Raw genomic sequence first — 25,549 nt, 5'->3', positions numbered from 1 at the left:
TATTCAATGAAATATTGTTTGCTTCATTTTAGTACAAACATTTGTACACTACCAATGTACCTTTAATAATAATTTGTTATGTCATGATAATCATTGTAAAATTGTTGTAATTTGTGTATATGCCCCTTGAAGGCCCATAATTGCATAATAAAATCTTGAATCTTGAATCTTAAATCTTGATAATATGGGTGTTTAGTATAGACAGGTTTTTCCGATTATCTGCCTTAGTTTGTGACTCGACTACTAGGCGTCGTCGTAGTACGATCGCCATTACAACCGTGAAAAAATATAAGATATAGATCTATATGCCTTGACCGCATATAATTAAATGTAAACACAAGAATGTGAAGTCGTACTTTACCTCGGCAAAATTATATGTGCTGTGAATAATAAAGTAATTAGATAAGGATTCTAAGTGTATTGCAGTCCAGCTGTCATGTCCTTAAAATATAACTTTATTTGATATGTTACACGCGGGACATAATAAATGTTATACGAATACTAATCCCAGGTTGCATCATAATCATTTGGTAATCATAATATTAATAATTATAACGCATACATAAATAAAAAATAAATAGTCTTGACCGGTCGAATGTGATATATCAGAAAAACCAGGGTGCAATTTTATCAAATCATAGAAATTTCTGTGGTCAAACTAATATGAGACAGTCCTAAAATTTAACAATCCTCTAATCAGACGGTCCTACAGAGACGAGAGTTTTGTGCTTTTTGCTTGACTCACGTATAATGCTCAAAATTGAGTGACATTTTCGTATTACTTTGGTGTCCGCATGAATTGCGCTATATGCTATCGATGCGTCGGGCCATATGTAGATATAACTTTGCGATTAGAATATGGGCTTAAGAAGTTTTGAACTTTCATGGCCCATGTATTCCTATAGTTATTATGTGTTCGACTCCCAATTTATTTTGCAGAAAATTACTCTACATACAACTACTATAGTATGTTAAGTATATAACATCATGGTCCAGCCCGTGCTTAATACAAATGAATGCCATTAAACCACCAAAGACTCCAACATGTAAATTCTAAGCGATGATTAGTTATGTTTTAGAAGCGTCATTTAGTGTTTTTTTCAACTCCCCTCCCAACCAGAGGTCTCGTAGATTTTCATCCTTAATCTGTATTAGACTCTTATATAAGTCCCCGGTGTATATAATACAGTGAAATACATTAATACAATATAACATTAGGGATGTACACCGGACCGTCGGACTACTGAACTGTCGGAATTTCGGGTTGTCGGATTATAGCTACGCTTTCGTAGGTTCTAGTAAACTATTTGATTACCAAAAGTTAGACCTTTGAAAAAAATCCTTTCTAATGTATAAAATTTTAGAAATTCATGCACAGAATAATCTACTGAGGAAAGTTCAAATCAACAGAAGTAACTGTATACGTCTTATAAAGAAAATAAAGTGAAAATATACCATAAGCACACAGACCTACACACATATATATATATATAACCTTTAAGTTTTTCAGCAAGAACTGCACCCAGGAATAAAATATTTTACAAGCCTTACTTTTCAAAATATTAAAGCGCCGTCCCAAATAACCAAATATCAAACTAAGTGTTAACCTCATCAGTATGATCGAGCAACAGCTGATCTGCAATATCGTAGTTGAAAATTAAATTGTGTAGTAATTCCACTAAAGTAAAGAAAACTTAGTTACATAAGTATACAACAAGGCGTCACTGTCATTCATAATATTTCTTAAACGGCTGACGAGGTCCCCCGCTTTTTAATTTTTGAACTCCTTACTCCTCTGTTAACAATATTTTTGTCTGAGTTAATATTGTCGGAATGTCTGTCCATTTTGCAGCATAAAGATACTATATATATATGGAAGTCATGAATGAAAAAAGTTCGTCTCTTCACACTGGGTTAATTTGCTTGCAATTATAACTACATGTACACTGTAGTCATCAGATTAAATTTTATAGATTAATTTAAGTTTTTAACAGTCGTTTTACAACGTGTATATATTCGTCGGTCAGTGTTATTTTACTCTCATGACAAGTTTTATTTAAAAAAAAAACGGATTGTCGTGCAGTGGCGCATCGTCCAAAAGAAAATGCCCGGATCATACAAAAACCTGTTTATGCAAAGTTTTGTTTTATGTTTATACGGCTTTGATCCACTCAGGTTTGTTGGTTCGTCTGAAGGCATCACATAAGACGAAAATGGAATCAGACGAGGGCAGTCATTGTGCAACTCGTTGTGTAATTCGCATATTGATTTTTTTCCACTCCTGAATTTTTTACGATTATTTGTACAACTATTAACTGCACAAGAAATGCTTCTATGTTTTTTTCTTAACTTTCGGCAGCATCCATAGTAAAATAAATCAGAAAATGAAAGAAATACAAATGTAAACAGAAAGTCGATAATGTTTTGATCAATACACGTGCGTTATTTTTCACGGTTGTAATGGCGGATCGGTCACGTGAGAGGTTAATGGATGCGCCCATGTTTTCTGGGTCAATTACAGATAAACCCGTCTATAGTATTATGTCATAACGTGGTATGGATTTTTTGAATATGTTATTGTGTACAATTAGCCGATTTTAACAAGTAAATAACTCTTGAATAAATAAATGACTAAAAAAATACCATAAAATACACCAATTGCATTTGTTTTAAAATTTAAAAAGCGCCATAGTTCAGTCCGCGATGTAGATTAAGACTTAAACACGATTAATTGCTAATTCCCTTCAAACATGTATAATAAAATATTAACATTGACTAAGTTAGAGACTAGTACTCTGTCTGCTTATTGGTTAACCTGACTACAACTTCGTTATCTACAGGTTAAAATGTGCTTACTTCGACGATTTAGTGCAGACTAAGATAATGCCACATAACATTATCATATCATTATCAGACTTGCTGCAAGCTTGCGGCAAACAAAAAGTTTGCAGGTACTCAGAAAATAGTGTTTGCAGATGTTTGCCGCTAGCTGCAAACTTCCGGCAAACATTGCAGCTTTTTGCTGCAAGCTTGCGGCAAGTTTGCAGAAACATCAATGTTTGCCGTAAGATTGCCAGAAAGTTAAGATAATAAATAATGTTTGCTGCAAGATTGCAGAAAACGTTGACCATCCTATATGTTTGCCAGAACATTGCAAGAATTACACAATATTGACTGGGCATGCCTAGTTGGCACTTCCTGGAAGCTAACAATTTGAAATTATGTCTAGGTCATGTTGATTGTGTTTGGAAAATGCATTTCACATATAAGAGATCAAGGAAGCATTTTGGTTCAATAATATAGGATATTCAATAGGTGATTTTGTAAGTACAAATAATTCATAGAATTGCATGTTTTAATAAAATAATTAATGTCACCACCATACATAATTAAGTAAGCAGCTATATATATATATATATATATATATATATATATATATGTGTGTTTGAAAAACTTTAGCTATTATAAGTTTGAATTTTGTAACTGATGTACTGTATCATGTTTATTAAAATTAAGTTCAATTCTGTAATGAAATTATTACCTAGCTTTATACCCAAAACACATTGGAGATTTATCCTTTTTCATTTCTTAATACAGGTATATGATGTCATTTGAGAATAACCCCTGCCCCCTTTTTCAAAACTCAAACGCATGCCATTTGTATGTATTTCCTTAAATCTTTAAGTTTGCAAGAATTCTTTCAATGACTGTTTGTATACAGGCAGGAATTCTTTTAAAAATGTTGCTGTGTAATTTGAAAGAGATAAATTGAATGTGTCTACACACATGACATTGGTAAATGTGTAGTTCCTGCAAGTTTGCCGCACGTTTGCAACAAACAATTGCCGCAAGCTTGCAGCAAACAATTGCCGCAAGCTTGCGGCAAATCTAATTTGCATAATTATGTTTGCAGCAAGCTTGCCGCAACCTTCATTTGCATGGTAAAATGGTTGCGGCAAGTTTGCAGCAAATGTTTGCTGCAAGCTTGCGGCAATGTTTGCTGCAAACTTACGGCAAATGTTTGCCGCAGGGCTTATTTTCGGTAAGTGTATGTAAAATGAAAGAAAAGAAAAAGGAGAATTCTAAGAAAAAGAACTTTCCATTCATTTGTTGTGTTTGAGCTTTTGATCATTTTGGTTTTGCCATTTGCTTAGGGACTTTTTGTTTAGAATTTTCCTAGGAGTTCAGTATTTTTGTTATTTCACTTTTTTCCACCGTGGTTGTCTTTATGACCTTCTATAACTGCTATATAGCACTTCATTTGGCCACTCATATTCCACCTTAACACAGATTTCCTTTAGAAATCGATGAATATTGTAATTTATTATCATCAATAGCCATATGTTAATAGCTCGGTAATAGTAACCACATGACAGGTGCCTATGTACAATCAGTGATGATTTAGATTGAATAGATTTCACTATTACTAACAACAGAGAACTATACTAAAAATAAGAAAAACGATAACGATGGCTAATTGCAGGCCAGCATTGGTTTATTATTACAGAGATCCGCTTGAACAGTTAAAATTCATAACCCCATCAACCTTGATATATTTCCGCTAGCATTACCTAAATTTTAAAAAGTATTTAACGATATATCAGTATGCGTATCGACTGACATTATAGTATAGAAATAAATATTTTCTAATTACTTATACCTGAGAACTGCATTACACCTGTTAGAAGTGTAATTACTCCTCGAAAATTGCATGCAAAACAAAAAAGAACAAAAACACAATAATGGTTGCATGTCGCCTTTGTATGTGCAATGGTTATGAAGCTTGTTCACACAATGAATTAAGGAACTAATTATGTAGAATTGTACGTTGATCGAGTGCCAGTTTCCTATTTGACGTCGTATCAAAATAGGGAGAAGTGGTATAATTGCCAATGAGACAACTATCCACCAAAGTTCAAATGAAGTGGATGATAGCAGTTATAGGTCACCATAGGCTTTCAACAATGAGAAAAACCCATACCGTATGGTCGGCTATAAAAGGCCCCGACATGAAAAATATGAAACAATTTAATCGAGAAAACAAACGGCCTTATTCATAACAAAACAATTTACTGTAAAAGCAAAATAAAAAGAATACGTATATATATGTAACCGGTATTTTCTTTATTTGGGCATTTTGTTAAATGCATGAACACATATTCTAAAATCCCTGTACGATTTAGGCATTTTATTAATTGACTAAATTTTGCAGGCATTTTACAAAATGCGAAGATATATTGACGGCATTTTCACAAAAATGCCTGAATTATTTTATAGAATGCAATGTTCATCAAAACTGAGCCATTGAAAGTATAAAACAAAATGGCAGTTTCATCTATAATAATTACTGATTTGTAACGATTACATTTAAAGAGATTTTATTATCAACAATAAATTCTACTGAATTATTTAAAATTCCTACAAGTACTGTATTTCATAGATATTTCGATGGCGTTTTCTTTTGTACTTTTGACTTGATTGTTTTGCAAGAATATCGTTTGGCATTAAATTTGGTCTTAGCACTACAACCACATTAAACCGGATAATGACATTTTCAGCTCTGTCAAGATTTAAACGTTTGCAAAACATGGGGTTTCAGCATAGACATGAATATGTATTTTAAATAAATTTGAGGTAGTATTAGCGTGATTAGGTTGACTCACATCTTTTGGTTTATCATAGCATTGGACAAGCTGAGTCAGATATTCGCAAAGTGGGTGATGCATGCATAACAGGTGATGCTTACCCTTTGGACGCACCTCGATTTGTCTTTTTTTGTATAATTGTTTAAAATTTTCACATCAGTAAGCTACTGTCACCTTAATTAATCAGATTGTTAAGACCTAAGAATGTTCTTGAGGCAGAGACGAAGAAGCTACTTTTATTTTTACTTCACACCTTAACACGACCTTGCATGGTGAAACCAATGTTTTAGAGGGGAATTCATTTTGCTGTTCATCATGCATAAAGGAGTAGGGGCAATAAGGGCCAAAATCGGCCCCAATTTTCACAAAAAAACGAAGTTCCTTCACAGTTACATATTACCAACTAAAAATATCATTGTAAAGTGTGTTTTCAGAAAACATGTTATTTTCGGCAAAAATCACGTTCCGTGACGTCACAATAGAACCTCGAAAACGCCATGATTTGTAATTATTGCTTAGAATACAAAGATTTTCAGTAAATTTTACGAGAATTCGTACCCTCCCCAGGCATGTGCCAAAATTTCCTTTAAACGATAAACGGAACTATAAACAAACAAAATAGTAGCAAAATATTTTTTTGGCACATGTCTGCGGAGGGTATGAATTTTTTGTCAAAAGCGGAATCGTTTCTTCTCGGGAGGCATTGAACACCTGACGTTATACCCCTTTCAGATAACTAGTTTACTCGCAAATACAACTTATAACTTCCATGTGATATAAATTAATATTATGCATCTCAAAGTGGATTGTTTTTAAACCTTTTTTAGTCTTCTTAGTCTTTTCCATGGTTTATTATTGATATGACTGTTGATCGAATAGAGACACAAACTTGGGGCCAGGGCATGTTGTCAAACGATGACCGATAAAAAATAGAAAAAAAAACAGAAATAAAATTTATAAAAAATCAGTATAGAACTTAATTTTACATTAAATTAATTGATTTGCGACATGTAAAATATTTAGTTTGTCTGATCACTTTATATATATAACATGATCATAAAAAAGTATTTTCGGAAATTTGAAAAAAAAAACGGTTCAGATTATTGAAGACATCTTTTAGGACAACCACAAAAGGAAAGCGTCTATAGTTACCAGCAGTACTTTAGACCCGATCTACTTAGCTCAACTTTAGAGAATAGCTGTCAAAGGATTATTAATTTCGGTTGTAATTCAAAAGGGTATGTTGATTATTTTACTTATCAATTTATCTCAACAGAAATATGCGGGGTTCCGTACAGTTTATCATATTTAAAATATTAATCTTCTCACGGTAGTATTTGCACGATCATTTCACCTTAAAAAGCTTGCATAAATCCGTTTGAAAACTAAATTATACCAAAAATGAATTGGTATCTTTACCAGAAATGTCCTTATTTTACAGTTGAATATCAATATTGCCGGGCGATGAAAAAGAAAAGAAATTTACGGGGTATGAAAACTACTTGTTCTAGGAAACTTTTGTGTTTTTCTTTTCTTTAACGTTATATTATGAATATATACATAAAAATAAACAGTGAAAAGATCACAATTTATCCTACAATTTGAAGTTTATGTTAAAACAGTATTATAGTTTCTTAGGTGTCGTATGCTTTCTTTCTTTTCTTCGTATGAGCTTCCTATTATAAGGAACACCCCAATCTAATTAAAATATAGATCTCGGATTTCGTTATACTACGTTATTCTACATACGAAGATCTAACAACTACCCGTATAAGGTTTCACTTCTGAAGGATTTTGCATGTGACTTTTTCAACCAATCAGAATTCTAGTTATCCAATCTGAACAGCGCACGCGGAGCATATTTACTTGAATGAGGTTCATTGAAAGGTCCCGAGGGTATCCAAAAATAAAAACAATGGGACTGAAAATTTATCGCTTCGATTGTTAATCGTTTGGAAATAGTTTTTAAATCTCTTTCGTCGTCATATTGTAACTATAGCCATGAATATTTGAAATATGTGACGTTTGTCAATGTTTTCAGATGTGCCTCATATGCTTTATGACTTGAGGTCGGTTCGTAATCGTGGAAATTAAAGAGTACAGTAAACACTGTTAAACTGTACACTATAGCACTGCCAGTGGCGGATCCCGGGGGGGGGGGGGGGGGGGTGGCTGGCTTCCGGGGGTTGGAACCCCCCTTTTTTGACGATCAATGCATTTGAATGGGGACATAAAAGTTGGAACCCCCCTCTTTATCCTGGGTTAGGAACCCCTCCCCCTTTTATAAATGGCTGGATCCGCCCCTGACTGCTTCCCTCTGCCAGACGTGGATCAAGGATTTTGATAAGGGGGTGCAAACTATGCATAGTTTGAATGGGACATGTAAAAAGTCTAAGCATTGATAAACCATACATATATATGTTTAGCGCCACAAGCACCCCCCTCGGCTTGCATACAAGAAAAAAAAACTGTCCTCTATTAGCTGCTCTGGTGAAGTTTTTTTTAGCTCAGTTGGTCGAGTCTACTAGAGAGGTGCCTTACTGTACGAATTTTTTTGAACTGTCAGGGTGGGTGGGCTCTTTTATTTTGTATCTAGTAAGAAAAAAATCTTAGGTAGTAGGCTATATATTTAAATACATGTGTATTTCCTATACAATTCCCATGCTGTAGCAGATACATATATACAAAAAACCAATCCTAGTCTATCATTGACATAATAATTGATAAATAAAATTCGAACTTGATCTGTAACTTGTCATGATAAAACAATACACCAAAAACCAAATCAATATCTTCAAGCACGAAGAAAAAAAGTGTGGAAAACTGATTTGCCAGACTGACGGATGGACAGACAGACAGACGGACGGAGTGCAAACCTAAAGTCCCCTTCGACTTTGACGGTAGGGGACTAATAACCAGGCATTTTGTAATATCAATATATGATTTAGATAGCTGCGAATTTAGCTCGAACTGAAAATTCTTGCTTTTTTACCTTTTAAATAAATCCTTACATTTACAGTTACCAATAAACCTGACTTCCAAATAACCTTGCATTTTGTAAGATCAATATATGATTGAGATAGCTGTAGAGTTTTATTAAAATCCAAGTTAATTTGAAAAAAAGTTATATAGGGAGCTACCATTTGATTTTTAGGGGGGGGGGGGGGGGGGGCTAGGATGAAATTTGAAAAAAATAGGCAGGACAGGAGTTTTGAGTAAAAAAAAAGGCAGGATGAGACACTTGCAAAAAAAAAGTCAAGCCACACTTAAAAATATTTTGGTTTGCCCAAACCCTACCCAAAGGTAGAGACAGTGGGTAGGTAGGTAGGCATTTTCTTTTTTTTTCTCTAAAGAGTAATTGAAGCGTCAGATGATTTTTAGTCTTCATGCCTATCTGATTAAAAAAAAAACTTTTTCACATAAGGACAATAAAAGATTTTGAGTAGGCAGCTATTATATGGGTAGATAGGGTTAGGGCAAACAAACATATTCTTTTTTATGGCCTCAGGATGACAATTTAGGTAAAAAAAAAAAATCAGGATAAACTTAAAAAAAAGGCAGGACCGAATAGAGTGAAAAATAAAAAGGCAGGACAGATATTACAACTAAAAAAAATGCAGGACAAAATTTTTCATCCTAGCCCCCACCCCCCCATAAAAATCAAATGGTAGCTCCCTTAGTCCAAAATGAAAATTCTAGCTTTTTTTACCTTTTAATCAAATTTTTAAATTTGAAATTAAAGCAATAAACTAAATTATCAATAACCTGTCATTTTTTAAGATCAATATATACTTGACATAGAAGGGCTGCAGAAGTCATACACAGAATATAGTGGCCCTATTGCTTCAAAGTGTCTGCAAAATAGACCAAAATCACAAATAATAAATCATGAAAAAGGTCAAGGTCAGAAAAAAATGCCTGTGTTGGACATGTTCACCTTAAAATCATTCCATACACCAAATGTAGAGGCCTTATTGCTAGTTTGAGAAATAGACTTAACCACAACAACTAAAGAATGAACCATGAAAAAGAGGTCAAGGTTTGATAAAAACTGCTAGTCCAAAATGCACATGTACATCTAACAATTATTCTATACACCAAATATAGTTGACCTATTGCTTATAGAATCTGAGATAATACATTTGTAAAGTGAAAATTTCAAATGAGAAAAAAAAGCATAATTTTTAATCAAGCAGTCACTGAACCATAAAAAGTAGGTCAAGGACAATGGACATGTGTTGGACAGAAACTTAGTGACTACACATATAAGGTACACAAAAATGTATCTGTGTACAAGGTATAAAACATCCAGGTCATCTATCTTCTGAAATATCAAACTTTATTCAAATAGTTTATGCTGCTGCACAATTATGCTGATTGTAATCCCTAAGTGTCACATTTTGCAACAATGGTCTCAGGTGACACAAAAACTATTTCATTAAATTCAATCACATTTCATGTGCCTGTACCAAGTATAAACCCTGTTGTATACTTGTAGTACATGTTGCATGGCCTATAGTTTTTATTTTTTTTATTTTCAGAATTGTGTATTAAATGCATATGACAGATCTATATAAAATAGATGTGGTACATTTTTGTACATGCAGTGATGTGATGTACATGTACATGAATGATTATCACAGACACAATGAACAAGATATTTCTGCTGAATTAATTCACTTCTTTTATAGACACATTAAAGAGTAGAGCTTGACATATTGCATAGACAATTGCCTTTCCTTCTATTGAAGCCTTATATATACATGTAGGTTTCATTCTAGATGTCATTTAGTTATTTTTTGCTATTTTAGTTGCTGTCGGTCTATAACAAAGCAGGGTTATTATTCACATCACATAAACATATTCTTGTCCTGAATATGCATATTAATTTGCCACTGGACTGTAAGCAGCTATCCATCATCATTAACATATATATAAACGTTTCATGTATAGTATCTCTTCTTGTTCATATGTAAACTTTGACCTTCTGCTTTATATACATTGTGTAGAATCTGAGAAATGGAATTAACCACAATATATATTAATTTGCACAAAAAAATAACCTTAATCACTGATGGGTAAAATGAGGTTGGGGTCACATGAACACCGTCTTTTGTTTGATTTTATTTTTACCTAATGTATATACCTTAATTTTTTATTTAGATATCTGTAGACTTATAAGTTGAAACAAGAGTGCACACGCTGAAATGTCTCGCCTACTATACTGACCATTGATTTTATGTTGATAGTCCTACTTATAAAGTTTTACTACAAGTATCACATTAACATTTATGATCCAAGAAAACGAGGTCAAGGTCAGATAAACCAAGGGGGAAATACATGTACACCTTTAATACAATCATTCCATACACAGAATATAGATGACCTATTGCTTGTAGTATAAAACAAACAGACCAAACCATGGAAATTCCATATGGACCAATGAACCATGAAAATGAAGTCAAGGTCAGATGATACCTACCAGACATACATACATGCATACACCTTACAATCATTCCTTATACCAAATATAGTTGACATATTGCTTAAAGTTTAAGAGAAACAGACCAAAACACAAAAGCTTAACATTGAGCAATGAACCGTGAAAATTAGGTCAAGGTCAAATAATACCTGCCAGACTGATTGCCAGACTGATATGTACATTGTAAAATATTTCCATACACCAAATATAGTTGACCTACTGCATACAGTATTAGAAAAACAGACCAAAACACAAAAACTAAACTAGTACCACTGAACCATGAAAATGAGGTCAAGGTCAGATGACACCTGCCAGCTGGACATGTACACCTTACAATCATTACATACATGTACGCCAAATATAGTAGACCTATTGCTGATAGTATCTGAGATATGGACTTGACCATGAAAACTTAACCTTATTCACTGATCCATGAAACAAGGTCGAGGTCAAATGAAAACTGTCTGACAGGCATTAGGACCTTGCAAGGTACGCACATACATGTACCAAATATAGTTATCCAATTACTCATAATAAGAGAGAAATTAACATTACAAAAATTCTGAACTTTTTTTTCAAGTAGTCACTGAACCATGAAAATGAGGTCAATGACAATAGACATATGACAGACGGAAACTTCATATCATAAGGCATCTATATACAAAGTATGAAGCATCCAGATCTTCTACCTTCTGCAATATTAAGCTTTTAAGAAGTGAGTTAACGCCGCCGCATCACTATCCCTAATTACACAAAATTTAGATTATTTTTTTAACTTTTGTGATAAAATGGTGATATACATGTATGTGCTCAGTTGATACAACATTTTACAATTTTCATGCATCTTGGGACTCGCAAGTTTTGAAAATGATGAGTCCAGACTGATTATGATGAGTCCAGGACTCGCCTTAATGAGAACCCGGGGCTCGACAAAAAATTGAGAGACAAGTTGAACCCCGTCTGACAACACATGTAAACCTTTGATCCCATACATGTATACCAAATATCGTATTACTTATAATATGCCACAAATTCACTCGATAAAATCACTACACATGTAGTTTTTTAAGGAGCACTGAACAATGAAAATGGAATAAGGACAATGGACATATGTCTTGACAGAAACTTCTAAACATAAGGATTCCTTATACATTATCATGATTATGATTTTAAGTATGACAAATCCATGATTTCTACCCTCTGAAATATAAAACTTCATATAAATAGTAAATGTTGTTGTCCGATTAGCATTTCATGTCTTGCATGTCTTGTATTCTGAAACTTTTGTCACAGACAGGACATAACTGGAGACCTTTGAGGAATTAAGCCTACTTATACATGTTATAAGCCTCATGGTGATAGTCAGTAATTTATCTGGAGGAAAATGAACAAGGAAGATACAAAAAGTGAAGGTAGTCTTCAGTTCCAGAACAGACATAGTTGTCAGAATTTTTTTTTTTAATTATCTGGTTTATCCGTTCAAATAAAGACAGAAGAAATCTATCTATTACTAAAATATAACTGTTCTGAACTGCATTTTATTTAATAGACGTATAGCACTGTCAACATGTACAATGTACCTGACAACAACCAAGCAACAATCTTTTAGTTCACAAGTACAACAGCTTGATCCATATGTGATCCAAAATGTGCAGAATGCTATTATGGTGGGAGGTTCAAATTCACTTTATACTTCTCTACTTTGAATATTATATCCTATATCACCTTCATTGCTGGTGATCATCATGTCATGTACATGTAAAACTTATTTTTAAACTTCTATAAATGGAAACCAGATTGGTCAAATATGTCTTCATAACGAGTTGAAAATATGGAATGTCTTGGACTAGGTACTGTGGCTTCCAAAGATTTAAAGATTGTCTGATGGTCTTAAATCTGTATTGTATATGACTGTTACATGTATAAATGAAAAAGGCTTTTATATCTTTGCTTTTGTACAGACATCATTGACATTTATATTAGCAAACAATTTGCATTTCCTGGCATATCTATTTGTTTGGCGGCTGAACATTTCCAAATGCATGTTTCATGTTTTTCACATCCTTTTTAGTTTTCTGATGAAAATGCTGTTGCTTCCAGTTGATACAGATTCTATAGCTGAGCCTGTGCCTGGCCATTTCTTTATGTCTAGCATGTGTGTGAATTATTCACAGTGACTCTCAATTTCATTTCCCCAAACTTTCTGTGTCTGATTCCTTTCAATGAAGCTATATAGACCAGGGAAGAATGTCTACTCCTGAAACATGTGAAATATCAATTTAAATATATTTATGGAATATTCTGATTTCAAAACAATGCTGACTCCATTATAAAGCTTATTTAAGATTATTTAACATCCGTTTCAGAGGAACTCATTTAATTTTTTTCTTTTATAATTATTACTAGCTTTTCCAGACTAAAAGATGAAGAAAAAATGTACATGCATGTTTGTTTAGGTTTTCCCTACCTACATGTACATACCCTGTTACTTAATACTAGTGTTTATTCAAACACATTTTAATTGATATGTTCCTCTGGTTAATGACTGAATGTTTTATTAAATAAATGTTACTTACAGATATACATGTAGGTTATCTAAAAGTAAATTTATAAATTGACACTGTGAATCCATTTCTAGGATCCACATCTTCTTATCTTTGAACATTTTTTGGGGAAATAAAAACACTGGCCCTTGAGTAATCCTTTTTGGGATTAGTCCTTGAGGTGTGGATTCCCTAATCAAATTTGTACGTACATGTATTTATTATCAGAATCTGTACACAAATCTTTAAACTTGTATTTCATTTCATTTCATTTCACATTTTTTACTTTTTGTTTAGCATCATCATTTCCAGACATTAATCTTATAAGATACCTATTGATTTTGTTTGATGGTTGGTTGTTTTCTGAACAATTTAACATACATGTATGTACTATGATAGAGATAGCCTCGTCTGTCTTGTTCTATATATTGATCAAGTATATGTATTAGACATGTTGAATTTAAAGATAGAGTATTCTATCAGTCAAGAGCATAATTACTTAATCAAGTCTTCAAACTTATTTATACTAGTAATGTTACAAATGAAAACAAAGCAGTGGCGGACCCAGAAATTTTCTTCATAATGGGGGCCTGTACAGCCATGCTTCAGTGATTCCCTATATAAACAACCAAATTTTTCCAAAAAAGGGGGCCTGAGCCCCCTGAGCTCCCCCTCTAAATCCGCCTCTGCAAAGTTACTCAATCATGTAGTTAAAGCTAAATATTTGAGTATAAAAGACTACAATAAATGGGGAATGTGTCCATAGGACACAGATGATGCCCACTCTTGCAGATCATATAAAGTTATAAAACGACATAACTGAAGAACGGTAAAAGTGATGCTTCCCAAATTTGTGCTTGATCTGAGTTTTTTTGGTAATAAGTATTGTGTATAAGTTTCATAACATTTGGTTGAGGCAAACTAAAGTTAGAGATTGAAACGACAAATTCAGCAATTATACCATTTGTTCTGGAACGGTTAAAGTAACACTTTTTGCCTCTTTCAACTGATTTTTATAGTTCGTTCTTATATTGTACTGTTACACCACTGTCCCAGGTTAGGGGGAGGGTTGGGATCCCGCTAACATGTTTAACCCTGCCACATTCTGTATGTATGTGCCTGTCCCAAGTCAGGAGCCTGTAATTCAGTGGTTGTCGTTTGTTTATGTGTTACATACTTGTTATTTGTTCGGGTTTTTTTTACATAAATTAGGCCGTTAGTTTTTCTCGTTTGATTGTTTTACATTGTCATTTCGGGGCCTTTTATAGCTGACTGTGTGATATGGGCTTTGCTCATTGTTGAAGGCTGTACGGTGACCTATAGTTGTTAATTTCTGTGTCATTTGGTCTCTTGTGGAGAGTTGTCTCATTGGCAATAATACCACATCTTCTTTTTTATATGTACATAAACAGGATGAAGTTATTTTTCTCACAAAGCATTAAACTAATATTTAATGAACACTGAAACACTAATTGCCATTCTGACCCACTGTAGCCGAGTCCAAGAATAGTGAACAATTAATTTCTTTCTTGGCAGAAAATTTCCCCTAACAATTATCTGGAGCACCACATGATATCAACATGTATCAGTGTGTGACAGAAGTAAAAAAAGTATGCTGATATTAAAACTTCTTCTGCATGTGCTTGCATAAGTATAGATGTATATCTTTGCAAGTACACAGTAGAATATCATTAATAAGATGACATTATGATTTATATACTATTACCAATGAATTTAGATTTATCTGATCCCATATCTTCATTGACTTTGTAAATTATAATTTTTTGGTAGGAGAATTAGGAGAATGAAGACTTGCAATGTATTTTCTGGGATATTGTTATGTTTTTTTAAAGTACACTGTGAATCCTCCACACAGATTTTTTTTAATAAACACTCGAGAAGTTGCCCAATGATAGAAAAATGTCAACCTTTAATACTCTATTTTCGAGAATTTACCTTTTGAATGCAGACTTGATTATCGGGTAGCAGATATCTGGTATGTAAACTCTTTCCATAGCCCGTTTGAAGCATGTTGGAAGCCTGACCATGCAATCTTTGATTTCCAAAATTTTTCTCTTCTCAAATTTCAATTCTTTCACTTTGTACTAAGGCAAAATTTCAGTTAATGCATTTTCTATGTTGTTTTTCCCAGGGGAAATCATAGAGAATTTCTACGTCGCCATCTTCAACATGTTCCTAGGTCGCGTTTATAAGGAGCATTCTGATTGGTCGATATAAATACTTTCTGGGGTCAAATATTACGTTATATAAGGTCACAAAAGTGAAACCTTGTAGGGTACTTGTTAGATCTTCGTATGTAGTATAACGTAGTATAACGAAATCCGAGATCTATATTTTAATTAGATTGAGGAACACCCCTTAGCGGGTAATATTAAAATATTCAATAGGGGGAAGAAACAGGGATAAAATATATTACATATTACGTATGCTTAAGAAACTTTTCTAACATACTGTTGAATTAAAGTACCTGTAAATTGACATATTATAAACAGATGACGAGATAGTTGTGAGGGTAAGGTAGTCATGCTGGCAGTACGGAAATGCCAGGTTCGAATCTCAAAAATTTTTTTGTAATTTTTTTTTTTTTTTGCATAAATGCATAAATACTTTTTTAATATTGTCATAACGTGTTATAGATGATTTTGAATGATGAAGTTTTTTTTATAGCTATTTACTGAAGAGCAGTATACATGGTATTTTGAATAGAGACATTGTACTTCACCAGTATGTACTAGCAGTTGTCACTTACATACTTAATGGTCCCTTAATAAGGTATTCCTTATTTTTAACTGATTCATGTCTTAAAGCATTTGTGCTCGAATAAACAGTTTAAACCTATGTTTGAATGATGATTAATTGATAACATTGTATTATCAGGCACAGAAACAAATAGACTACTTTTTGACAGTTTATAGTGTGCGGCTATAGAAGTAATAATCTTTTATCTTTAAATTGAGAAATGGTTATTAATATTTTTATAGTAATTTTAATACACTTTCTCAACATAAAATGTTTACTTAATACCCTGTCATATTTAGTTCAAAATAAGTATACATTATTTTGATAATCTTAATTTTTTTCAACAGATTTTAAGCTGGCTTAAACAATGCAAGTGTATGCTGGGTGAAAGGGATATGTCGGTTCCTGATAGGAACTCATGACCTTAAGGTGAGTCTAGGGTTAAGATAAATTGACTGTGTGTTTTAACTTCTAGTAATTATGATAAACGCATGCATTATCTACATTTCGAGAAGACTTAGAGGTTTACATATTGAGTAGACATTATTTTGTTGAATATTATATGTTTCCCTCTGTTTGTCTTTTGTGTGTGTGTGTGTTGTTATAGGGGTGGTGGTTTGCTGTCCCATTAATGTTTATCCGTTACATCTTTGTATTCATGTTTTAGGTTGTAATTTTCTAATATATGAAGACTTTAAGATTTATTTATTATTATTAACTATCCGTAATTTTGATACTGACTTAAACACTTTTGTCCGTTTAAACATTAAACGATAATTAAGTATATAAACAATCAGGGTTGAATATAGCATATTTCAAAACTGATATTTCGTGATGGCATTTGCATGTAAATTAACAAAAACGTAAACACACACACACACGTGCACAGACAAATACACACAACTAAACTAAGAAACATACGCACCATGATATTCTCAGGCTAAAACATTTTACGATATTGTATTTTATAATTTTAAATCACACTTTGGATATTCTGTATGTTATTTTGATTTACCTCATGCTATCTGTTTAAATATTTCCATTTCTAATTTTCAGAGAATGTCAACGCCCAGAAACTATACTTGCATTTTGTGTTCAAAGAGACCAAAAACCAGAGACAGGCGGAAACTCATAGGACCCAACAATAAATCACTGCGTAAATGTTTACAACAGAATGTTTTCATTGAACAGGACAAAATTAATCACACTAACAGTGTTATATGTAATAAATGCAGAATACGATGCTCTCGAGAAATTGACACAAATGTAAAAAAGATGCCCCATACAAACTACAATATCTGAATTAAATAATGATGACACGGAGTACGTCCCTCCAACAAAATATGCTAGATGTCATCCATGTAAATCTCCGCCAAGTATCACACTGCCTATACCATCAGCTGGAGGTGGCCATTCGCAGTGTGTTGTGTGTAAACGCCGAGGCCCAAAGCTAGTAGTCCCAACAAACGCTAGATTTAATTTATTTTTGGATAAACTCATTGTTCTCACAGTTGGTGCCAGATGTTGTCCAGGTCACTTGTGCAATGAAATATTTTTACCTGATGCACTTCACAGAATTTCACATTCGCAGTCTTCGTCCATTTTCAACCGTACTGACTTAATGGACCTTATTACGCAAATCCGAGATATGGCATTGAGAGGAAGCAAGCGGCGAATTGATTTTGATACAGAAAATGCACTTACAAGCTCAGACATGTTAAATCTGACAGGCCTTTCTAAGGAAAACTTTAATGACCTATGTTCAATTGTCCAAAAGGGTAATTTACGGGATTCTCGGACTCGAAGTGTTCGGACATGTATTGGAATATTTTTGACCAAATTGAAGTCAGGTTTATCCAATAAACGTTTATCAACACTTTTTAATCTTGGTAAAGATTCTGTTAGACGTGTAATTGCATCAGCTAGAAAATTCTTGTCTGACAATTTTGTTCCCTCTAATCTAGGATTTAATCATATAAGTGGGGAAGAGGTTATAACATCGCATACTCGACCTCTAGCGCAATCACTGTTTGGAAAAGGAATGTATCCAGCAATTATAGTCGTAGATGGCACTTATATTTATATCCAGAGAAGTTCACAATTCAAGTTCCAACGTAAATGCTATAGTATGCACAAACATCGACCATTGGTTAAACCAATGGTCTTTGTAACAACTTCTGGTTACATTATAAGTGTAATTGGACCGTACTTTAGCGACGCCAAAAACAACGATGCACAAATAATGAAGCACATCATTCAACATGACATTGAGGAATTTAAAGAATGGGTGACTGAGGATGACATTATGATTGTCGACCGGGGTTTCCGAGATGCACTTGACTTACTGCAAGAAATGGGTATCCAAACACAAATGCCAGCTTTTAATAAAAAAGGGGAGTCTCAACTTCCAGTTGAAGACAGCAACGTAACAAGACTAGTTATAAAAATCCGTTGGGTGGTAGAGTCCGTGAATGGCCGCATTAAGTCATGGAAATATCTAGATAGAGTTCTACCAAATAGCCAGATTCCATTTGTATCTGATTATGTCAATATTGCCTGTGCAATCATGAATAAATATTGGCAAGAACTAAATACAGGGGACTCAGAACAAGATGAACAATTGGCGTCTAAAATGCTTTATCTTTCAAAGCAAAAGAACTTACTCCATGAGAAAATAATAAAGGAAGGCCTTGACAAACGTTCTTGTAAATGGCAAAAGATTGATGCTTCATCCGCCCCTACTTTTCCCCGTTTATCAGAAGAAGATATAAGAAATATTACTGTTGGAGTCTACCAACTAAAACTTGCTCCAAGTTTTACAAGAGAACACCTAGATGACGATGGTAATTATGAAGTTTTTACATGTGACCATGAAGAGAATCTTTTGTGTGCTAAAATTCAATCAAGACATATATCATCAAAATGCTATCGTGTATGGGTTAAATATGATGACATTAGTGTCGTGGGTTGGTATTGCCAGTGCAAAGCCGGAAGTCGTGTTGTAGGAACCTGCTCTCATGTTACGGCCTTAATTTGGTATCTTGGTATTGGAAAGTACACGGATAGAATTTTTGAAAACTGTCGTGATTGGAGCAAATATCTTCTTAATGCTCGTAACCTGCCAGATCCAGTTACTGTTGACGAAAGTGACAACGAGGAAGCAAATGATGAAGAGTGAATGACGTGAAAATTCTTTTTTTTTTTTTTAATTTGAAAGAAATTAATGACAAAACGTTTAATTCCTTTTTGAACCATACATTTTACAGTGTATATCATTTGATATGTCTGGAAATGTTTTTACCAACTGCTTCCTCCGACATTGTACAGAATTGAAAGAATGGTTGTTAATTTGCTTGGTTCCTTTTTATCTAAAATCGTACTTCTTTTATGTATTAGTGTATATGAAAAAAAAAAACAATCCGTGTTCTTTAAAACTGACAGAAAGATAGTTCAATGCACGGGTTAAAATAACTGAATCCATTTCTTTTATATTTCAAACCGTAGGAAATCATTAGATAGTCGCTGTACGTAGTAGCTCATTTTTTTATATGGGTTATTAGATATGTGACCCAATGTGTATTTTATGTATAATACATCACATTTCTTCTATTTTAATCACCTTATCCATTCGTATGACCGTGCGTTTGTCAAACAAATATTTTCCAAATATTTCTTTTCTCAAAACTAATATACATGTCAGAATGTCATCATATTTTGTCATCGACCAACCCTATCAAGTTGTAGTTTGTGTGTTTTTTTTTTTTCTCGAATCTCTCAGACAATAACTTCATGTTTTCTTGTATGTTAATTGAGTTACTAGTTCAACATATTTCTTCATATACATGTTTTTCATATGACTATTTGCAAGTAATTGTAATATTTAACAAATAGGTACATAACTCATGAAAACATATGTTCATGATAAAGCATAATGACAGTTTTTTTTTACTTTATAGCTTGTGAATTGAGTAATCAGAGTATATCCATTCCTTCCGGCTTGCTCACGGAATATTGCGGATTGCAGAAAATATAGAATAGTTTGTCACATAATGCAGAATTAATAAATATTCTTTGATAAAAAATACTGTATGCATATGCCTATTGTTAATTCTTTTTTTTTCCTAAATAAGGAAAAATGAGATTTCTATTTAACCTTATGAAATAACTGGTGGTTTTGTTAATTTCAACGTTTTCGAGAAAAAAAACAAGGTTATGACACCAAGGTTTACTTATGTTTATATTGAAAATCGAAAATTTATTGATCCAGAGGTCTTTAAAGAAGTTTAAGAAAAATATATTGTCCAACATTTAAACACCCAAGCTATCTGAAAGCGCTTATCTATGATTTGATTATTTTTTTATGTAGGTTTCTGTTGCCATAGCAACGGTAACTGTGTTATTATAAGTAAAATGAATTGTAAACAAATATTATGAAATAGCATTTGTACACTGTATGAGTTGAATAATAACATTTCCCTAATCAACTGAATGTTAAAACAGTATGTGCTACAATGATATTTCAAAACGGCTACAAATAAAAATATTCCATGAAAAAAAAAGGATTTTTTTATTTATCTGTCATTAGTTTTGAAAGTTTCTTACGCGAAAACGGCTTGAGATATGAACAAAATCTTTTCTGTTCTATGAAGTGGATAGTTCAGGCATGATTTTCAGAAAAAATGAATTTGTTCTAAGATGGGGCCGATTTTGGGCCTTATTGCCCCTACTCCTTTGTATTCTTTCTGTGATGGTAACATTAAATATAATACCGTGTGTAAGGAGAGTGTCACGCTCTCTTAACGTTCAAAATTCTTCTTCAAAAGTGGTTTTTCGGGAGGTAACATATGTCCCTAACCAACATACCTTCTTTACAAGGGGCAGTCAAAGTTCTTGTCCTTTATCTGATCATGCCATTGCATAACCCACCTTTTTGATGTGTTATTAATTTGTTGGTGTCCTTAAGAAGCATGCAAAATTTGATACCGACAAACAAACAACATCCTCCTTTTTCTCTGCCTCATATTTCAAACTTTTGTTTTGAATCTATATTGGCTAAAAACTCGTTTCAAAATCTTTATTTTATTGTAAGACGAATTTATCCTTAGACCACCATGACAGGAAGATCATAAAATTACTGTCTAAAATACAAAGTTTGTACAAAAGTACATTTGTAGTTTTACTAAAAAGAACCTATTACAGACATACAAACTTTCCCAGCTGGTATTGAAAGAAAAAACTTAATTTCACTGTACCATTAGGTATTTTCTTTACAAGAAAGTGTGTTTTGATCATATCTCAACGATATTCTTATTCTACAAATAACCTGAAACTGAACTGGCAATTTGTTGAATTTTGTTTCAAAATTACAGCTAATTAAAAAATAAATAAAATAATAAAAATTCACAACTCCAAGGAAAATTCAAAACGGAAAGTCCTTTATCAAATGGCAAAATTAAAAACTAAAACACATTAAACGGATGGATAAGTCATTGTACTATATGTTTGTCAAGTTTAAGCATTTTGTTAGTTACCTGAAAATTCGGTCATTTTACAAAATGCTTGTAACATATACACAAGTGTGGAATATTATCAACATAACAAGAACAATAGTAAATGTGGCTTCACATACACCTACATACTATGTCTTTATACCACTTTACAATATGCTTTTATAACACTTTATCATATGTCTTCCTACCGCTTTACAATATGCTTTTATATTAACACTTTATCATATGTCTTTCTACCACTTTACAATATGCTTTATAACCCTAATCATATGTCTTTCTTCCACTTTACATTATGCTTTTATAACCCTTTGTCATATGCCTTTCTGCCACTTTACAATATGCTTTATAACCCTTTATCATATATCTTTCTACCACTTTACAATATGCTTTTATAACCCTTTATCATATGTCTTTCTACCACTTTAAAATATGCTTTTGTAACCCTTTATCATATGTCTTTTTACCACTTTACAATATGCTTTTATAACCTTTTATCATATGTCTTTCTACAACTTTACAATATGCTTTTATAACACTTTATCATATGTCTTTCTACCGCTTTACAATATGCTTTTATAACACTTTATCATATGTCTTTCTACCGCTTTACAATATGCTTTATAACATGTTATCTTATGTCTTTCTACCACTTTACAATATGCTTTTATGACCCTTTATCATATGTCTTTCTACCACTTTACAATATGCTTTTATAACCTTTTATCATATGTCTTTCCACCACTTTACAATATGCTTTTATAACCCTTTATCATATGTCTTTCTTCCACTTTACAATATGCTTTTATAACCCTTTGACATGTCATATGCCTTTCTGCCACTTTACAATATGCTTTTATAATCCTTCATCATATGTCTTTCTACCACTTTCAGTATATTTTATAACACTTTATTATATGTTTTTATACCACTCTATCATATGTCTTTTTGCCATTGTATTATATTTCTTTATACAACTTTATCTTATGTCTTTATACCACTTTATCATATTCTATTTACAACGTTATCATATATCTTTTCACCACTTTAACATATGTCTTTTAACCACTTTATCATATGTCTTTATACCACTTTATCATATGTCTTTTCACCACTTTATCATATGTCTTTTTACAACTTTATCATATGTCTTTTTACAATTTTATCTTATGTCTTTTCACCACTTTATCATATGTCTTTTAACTACTTTATAATATGTCTTTTAACCACTTTATCATATGTCTTTATACAACTTTATCATATGTCTTTATACCACTTTATCATATGTCTTTATACCACTTTATCATATGTCTTTATACCACTTTATCATCTGTCTTTACACAACTTTATCATATATCTTTTCACCACTTTATCATATGTCTTTTAACCACTTTATCATATGTCTTTATACCACTTTATCATATGTCTTTCCACAACTTTATCATATGTCTTTTTACAATTTTATCATATGTCTTTTCTCCACTTTATCATATGTCTCTTAACTACTTTATAATATGTCTTTTAACCATTTTATCATATGTCTTTATACAACTTAATCATATGTCTTTATACCACTTTATCATATGTCTTTATACCACTTTATCATATGTCTTTTCACCACTGAATCATATGTCTTTTTACAATTTTATGATATATCTTTTCACCACTTTATCATATGTCTTTTAACTAATTTATAATATGTCTTTTAACCACTTTATCATATGTCTTTATACAACTTTATCATATGTCTTTATACCATTTTATCATATGTCCTTATACCACTATATCATATGTCTTTATACCACTTAATCATATGTCTTTATACAACTTTATCATATGTTTGTATACCACTTTATCATATGCCTTTTTATCACTTTATCATATGCCTTTATACCACTTTTTCATATGTCTTTATACAACTTTATAATATGTCTTTTAACCACTTTATCATATGTTTTTCTACCATTTTATGATTTGTCTTTATACAACTTTATCATATGTCTTTATACCACTTTATCATATGTCTTTATACCACTTTATCATATGTCTTTTTACAACTTTATCATATGTCTTTTCACCACTTTATCATATGTCTTTTAACTACTTTATAATATGTCTTTTAACCACTTTATCATGTCTTTATACCACTTTATCATATGTCTTTATACAACTTTATCATATGTCTTTATACCACTTTATCATATGTCTTTTAACCACTTTATCATATGTTTTTCTACCATTTTATGATATGTCTTTATTCAACTTTATCATATGTTTTTATACCACTTTATCATATGCCTTTTTACCGCTTTATCATATGTCTTTTTACCACTTTATCATATGTCTTTCCACCACTTTATCATATGTCTTTATACAACTTTATCATATGTTTCATACCAATTTATCATATGTTTCATACCAATTTATCATATGTTTTATACCACTTTATCATAATTTTTACACCACTTTAATTATTATATGTTTTCATTGAAATTCTATATATACAAATGTAAATGTAAATTATATTGCCCACAAAATATGGTGGGATAAAATATTCGATAAGTAAAGAAAAAAACTCTTGCACAAAAAGTTAAAATATGTTTGGAGTAGCAATTGTAAGAAGCAGCATTTAATTAACCAAATCAACTGTAAGATATTTTCTGATATCCTTATAACTTGAACAATCTTACAAGTGCTAAATATTTTTTTAAATTTGTGTCTTATATTGTATAATGTAATTTTATATGTTTCATTTTGAAAAATAAACAAACCAAATGTCTTAAAACTGACTAAAAGACTGAAAATGGCTAAATGCTTTATTGTGCAGACTTATCAGATGATGATAAGATCATAACTATCGTTACAAACTAAACTTTATTAATTAGTGAAACAATGTGTGTTTTGAAATACAAAATCTCTCATCCTCTCATTGTTTTTCCACAGTTTTTATTTAAAGTGTATTTACTTTTTGCTATCTTCTTTAATTTCACAGACGATTTTCACAAAATATGACAAGAAACGATAAAATATTGTTTACTTTATAACTCATAAGTCGAAGAGAAACTAGCAACGTCATGACAAAATGAAATGATAGACGACAAAACGACCAAAAAAAAAACTTAGCAACACGGACTCCACATGGTTTTGGAAATCATGTAAAATAAGGTTTAAATCATAATATATAGTATTAGATACCCTAATAATGATTGAGGCTAAGTTTGGTTTATATAACCCAGAGGTTAAATTAAAAGCAAGTCATCCACCTAGTAACTAGACTTACAATAGTTACTGAAGACCCCTTATCATTTTTTAAAGTAGTTTTCAAGTTGTGACGATTTGAAATTGTGTTTTTTTACAATTTTCCCTGAGACTTCTATAGTAAATCCCTATGTTCTATTTTTAGCCATGGCGGCCATGTTGGTTGGATGACAGGGTCATCGGATATATTTTTTAATCAAGATACCCTATTGAAAATTGTGGCTAAGTTTTATTCTATTTGTCCCAGTAAATTCAGTGGAGAAGATATTTGTAAAAGATTAAAAAGATTTACGAAAAATAGGTTAAAAAATTTGACTATAAAGGGCAAAAACTCCTTAAGAGGTTAATTGAAAA

At 32.2% G+C, this 25,549-nt stretch overlaps 2 long non-coding RNA genes across 2 annotated transcripts; one reads left to right on the top strand and one right to left on the bottom strand.

The window, feature by feature from the left end:
• The first annotated feature begins 16,380 nt into the window (after positions 1 to 16,380).
• On the top strand, positions 16,381 to 17,618 carry LOC127715916 (uncharacterized). Its single transcript, XR_007988678.1, has 3 exons — positions 16,381 to 16,463; positions 16,778 to 16,859; positions 17,487 to 17,618. It is a non-coding gene; the product is annotated as an uncharacterized LOC127715916 (long non-coding RNA).
• A 3,943-nt stretch (positions 17,619 to 21,561) lies between these two features.
• Positions 21,562 to 25,042, bottom strand: LOC127715915 (uncharacterized). The gene is made up of 3 exons (XR_007988677.1): positions 22,704 to 25,042; positions 22,612 to 22,657; positions 21,562 to 22,428 (listed from the first exon to the last, which is right to left on the bottom strand). It is a non-coding gene; the product is annotated as an uncharacterized LOC127715915 (long non-coding RNA).
• Between the last annotated feature and the right edge of the window lie 507 nt (positions 25,043 to 25,549).

The sequence above is a fragment of the Mytilus californianus genome, unplaced genomic scaffold, assembly GCF_021869535.1.
Source record: "Mytilus californianus isolate M0D057914Y unplaced genomic scaffold, xbMytCali1.0.p SCAF_9, whole genome shotgun sequence".
Lineage (NCBI taxonomy): Eukaryota > Metazoa > Mollusca > Bivalvia > Mytilida > Mytilidae > Mytilus > Mytilus californianus.
The sequence above is the reverse complement of the archived record's forward strand: the minus strand, read 5'-3'. Positions and strand labels throughout refer to the sequence as shown.